General features: G+C 36.5%; 1 long non-coding RNA gene across 1 annotated transcript in view; it reads right to left on the bottom strand.

Annotated features, from left to right (window-relative positions):
• Window positions 1–5,000, bottom strand: part of LOC138041150 (uncharacterized) — a 9,099-nt gene that overhangs the window by 2,369 nt on the left and 1,730 nt on the right. The window contains exon 2 of the long non-coding RNA XR_011130760.1: window positions 2,081–2,151. This is a non-coding gene — a long non-coding RNA (uncharacterized lncRNA). The remainder of the gene's footprint in view (window positions 1–2,080; window positions 2,152–5,000) is intronic.

Genomic DNA, 5,000 nt, shown 5'->3' with positions numbered 1-5,000 from the left:
TCAGCAACACTGTGGCAAATACGCATAACTCGCTTTTGGAGTTCAGTTATTTTCAATTTACGTATGCTTTGTATGTACAAAATTGGTTCTGCCTTCAGATAACAACAGTCCAAAACTGGACTGACTACCCAAGAGAGACAGAACTTATTAGTACAAAATAATAATTATTACAAAATTGGTTCTGCCTTCAGATAACAACAGTCCAAACTGGACTGACTACCCAAGAGAGACAGAACTCGTTAGCGCAAAATAATAATTATTACAAAATTGGTTCTGCCTTCAGATAACAACAGTCCAAACTGGACTGACTACCCAAGAGAGACAGAACTCATTAGCACAAAATAATTATTATTACAACATTGGTTCTGCCTTCAGATAACAACAGTCCAAAACTGGACTGACTACCCAAGAGAGACAGAACTCATTAGTACAAAATAATATAGTTATTACAAAATTGGTTCTGCCTTCAGATAACAACAGTCCAAAGTGGACTGACTACCCAAGAGAGACAGAACTCATTAGCACAAAATAATTATTATTACAACATTGGTTCTGCCTTCAGATAACAACAGTCCAAAACTGGACTGACTACCCAAGAGAGACAGAACTCATTAGTACAAAATAATATAGTTATTACAAAATGGTTCTGCCTTCAGATAACAACAGTCCAAAACTGGACTGACTACCCAAGAGAGACAGAACTCATTAGTACAAAATAATAGTTATTACAAAATTGGTTCTGCCTTCAGATAACAACAGTCCAAAACTGGACTGACTACCCAAGAGAGACAGAACTCATTAGCACAAAATAATAATTATTACAAAATTGGTTCTGCCTTCAGATAACAACAGTCCAAACTGGACTGACTACCCAAGAGAGACAGAACTCATTAGTACAAAATAATAATTATTACAAAATTGGTTCTGCCTTCAGATAACAACAGACCAAAATGGACTGACTACCCAAGAGAGACAGAACTCATTAGTACATTAATTTTAATGATTATCATTACAAAATTGGTTCTGCCTTCAGATAACAACAGTAAAAAATGGACTGACTACCCGAGAGAGACAGAACTCGTTAGGGTAAAATAAAAATGATTAAAAAGAGACTGGTTGTGCCTTTTGATAACAAAAGTCAAAAACAGACTATCACATACAAGAAATTATTTAAAATGCAATCTGTTTTGCAATAATAATTTAATATTATACATACTTTTAAAGATTACATTGAAACTGATCAATGTACTTCAGGTCTGGTATCCAGCTAGCAGCCTAAGGCTGTATTCTGTCTATTACATATATGTAGTGTGTTTCAGTCTGACCTCTACTCAAAAACAACAAACAGCACTTTCCTATCCTGAATTTCTCATTGGGCTACAATGTAGCTCCGGGGCATTGAGGTACACAAGCAACCCCACCGTGACAAGGTATGGACTATGAGGTGGTTGCAAAGTACAAAATGATCAGAAAATCGTCTGGCATTACACAGAGTAAACTCCCAGGAGTCAATCGGTTTAGTAGAAATTTACAAACTAACAAACAAAACAAATGACAAATTATCCTAATGATCTTTTGCTTATTAGCTTGGCTCCAAATAACAAGCTAAATTATGCTTCACAAATTATTATTATTATTATCATTATCATTATTAGGATATGTTGATCAACTTTGTTTTCCATGCACGACTGATTATTTCATATCCAACAAGCCTGAACGCAATAATATTGTTTTATTGAAAATGTCCCCAAAATAGAGAGAAATCTACTGACTTCATTGTGTAACTGTATATTTTCAGCTGACATGTACCCTTTCCATCATTTTGTAGAGCATGGAATATTAGCTCATATACCAGGATGGCAGGGCCAATGAAAACTTCTGAATTGTATTACACAATGATAAAATTTTTAATATTTATTATGTTTATAGACATCACAAAATTTACATACAGTCTCAATTTGAAAGAGAGCACAAAACAATTTATCTCATTGGTCTCTGTGCAATGTACATGTACATGTATGTAGTGTTTCCATGGTACTTTTTAAAAATACAAGAGTTTCCTTAAATAACAGTTACCTACCTTTAAGAAAAGTCCCATTCAAGACAACTTCCACCAGCCCTTTTTAGCTGCGGAAGACCTAATACATTGCCCTGAAAAAAATATGGACATATAAAAACCCTACAAGGTCAGCTTCATGACCTGACATAATGGTTATGGTAGGAGCTGTGGAAATTTGACCGGCTGGAATTCCTTGTTGACACCCTGGCTTACAAACTTATATGGAAGCCTGTGACAACATCCCAAAGTGTCCACCTTACCAAACTGACCATTTTGTCAATAATTATTTATTGTTGAATTTTTCATACCTTTTTATTGATAATGTCTGAATTTATTAGTGTTTGAAGGGTACAACTCAAAACAATTTTGTATTTCACTCATAAATTTGCTCTTTTTTTGAGGGTGCCTAGGCATAAAGCACTCAAAGCACTAGCTTGTGAGATTTCCCATATCCAATTAAAACAGTGGAGCAATCATGCCAAAAATTGTGTCTTAAAACAAACGTTTTGAGATATAAAAATTCCTCAAGATGGCTTTTTGTGTAGTGTTATGAATAGGCCATTTCCGAGTTCCTGTCTGCTTCCTGTTCAAAGCGAGTCTAAGTGCGAAGTCTTTGTGATGGTAATTACGTCTACTTTACATACGAATGAAAACTAATTTTCAGGAGAAAAACTTTGCACTTAGACTTGCTTTGAAGAGGAGGCAGACATGAACTCGGAAATGGCTTAATAGATTAACAACCCGCTCCCTCCTGAGAGTGACACTTATAGATTTTACTCTGTCTAATGCCAGACGATTTTACTCGTCAATGGGGGCCTCTTCAGGGATGAATGGGTTAAGTACTAATCAAATAAAATTTGAGGTTTTGGTGGGAGAAATTGCAATATTAACTGCATCACAATATGATTGGTATATTTAGATGGCTAGCTCTACTACATAACAGTACATGTACAGGGTTCTCCCTAGTTTTCAGCGCAACAGGTATGGCACCTTTTCACACCGGTAAAGCAATAAGGTTAATGTTGGAGGTTCTGCAAAGGATAAGCGACTTCTGAGTGTTTGCAGGCGGTAATAAGTGCTCTTACAAGCAGTAAATTTTACCGGTAGCTTTATCAATGTTTCATGAAAAATGCTAGTAATGCAAATGCTTTTGAGTAGTCTACTATGGAATACATGTACCCCAGAAGACAACTGAATTTTTTTGTTAAGGCCCACATACATGTACATGCAAACAAGCAAGTGACAAGTAACAAGCGAGAAAGCTTGTATATCATGTCATAGGAAGTACAGTAGTTACATATCACCCTGCACAAGCAATGTGGAATACAGTCGAATATAAGCTGTGCAGTTATTGACTGATTGGTGAAATCTTTTTATGACTTGGTATAAAGGGCTTCACATTACTGAACATGTGACATTGTTTGCACAAGGAGCCAGAGCCGGCCAAATTTTTGCGCGGCCCATCAAAGAAATTTTAAATCCTAGAATACTTTTTCTCACAGTCCAGGAACGAAGGTGTGAAAAAGCAACGTCATCCCAAACCACACGTCAATACTAATAACACCGTAACTGTTCATTACAGTTGTTAAGATCGAGATCATGTAGTGCAGTATGACACAGGAATAAAAATGGTAACAGTAGAACCGAAAGAGTTAATTCTTCATGTGAATCGTTCCATGTCTGTTTATATTATTTTCTCGTCATCATGTCACACACCAGGAAGTTACTTTAATGTTTAACTCCTCATTTCACAACAAAAGTAAATGCGATATTGCCAGGCTTGCGGATTTGTTTAATCTAACAGCAGTACCGCTAAAAGAGAGGGCCTATTTTTGTCACAATGAGGAGATATGAGCTTCCGCGTTTACTGGCTTGACGGCGCAGGATAAAATTGGTTCAGTTGGGCAGCGTGCTGGCAGTCGTTGGGGAACGACAAGCACTCATCAGATCGAGAAGTCTTCTTAAATGCGAAGAAGGTGAGTGGTCGCGTAGAAGAGAATTTCAACTTATATGGTGGCCCAATGTCTATTCGCAAGCAAAATACTGGACATTTGCGACAGAGATTCTTTCTCGGACACACTGCACTCATAAATTAACTCATTCATGAGGATTTGGCGTAGTAACTTTTAGGTCTAGTGAAGAACTTATAAAAAAGGGCACTCGAATTCTCCTTCCCTCTTTCTCCTGTGATGAAAAGACAATAAAACATGTGTAATATATAGGATATGCAATTTAAACAATAAAAATTGTCAATGTCGAGTGTTCACGTCTCTCTGTAAAGAATTCTCTATAGGGTAGACATTGAAAGCTATTTTGTTCGGAAAATTTGTTTCATTCATAAAAGCAGTAAATTTCAATAATGTACAGTGTACATGTACAAACATTACTGTGACTTTCTTTAACTGATCTTGTGTTGCCTGAAAATAAACCTATAATGGTATGATATGAAACACCAAAAGCACCCACTGAATGAAAGTCAGTATACATGTAGATAGTTATAAACTGCATGACAACGACAGTGTCAGCAATTATTCGGTGCCCTTGAATCAAATTTGATTTTTGTCAGCCTTTTCAGGTGATCAGTTGTTTCTTTGTTGTACTTACATCCAGTGTAAGAAATATGGGAAACATAAAAATCCCAGTGAGTTAATAGATTGTATACCTCAGGTATATGCTACCCAAGAGGTTACAAAGTGAAATGGTGAAAGAGTGAGTTATGGATTGTATACCTCAGGTATATGCTACCCAAGAGGTTACAAAGTGAAATGGTGACACAGTGAGTTAATAGATTGTATACCTCAGGTATATGCTACCCAAGAGGTTACAAAGCGAAATGGTGACCCAGTGAGTTATGGATTGTATACCTCAGGTGTATATGCTACCCAAGAGGTTACAAAGTGAAATGGTGACACAGTGAGTTATGGATTGTATATCTCAGGTA

This window comes from Montipora capricornis, chromosome 3, assembly GCF_036669925.1.
Source record: "Montipora capricornis isolate CH-2021 chromosome 3, ASM3666992v2, whole genome shotgun sequence".
Lineage (NCBI taxonomy): Eukaryota > Metazoa > Cnidaria > Anthozoa > Scleractinia > Acroporidae > Montipora > Montipora capricornis.
The sequence above is the reverse complement of the archived record's forward strand: the minus strand, read 5'-3'. Positions and strand labels throughout refer to the sequence as shown.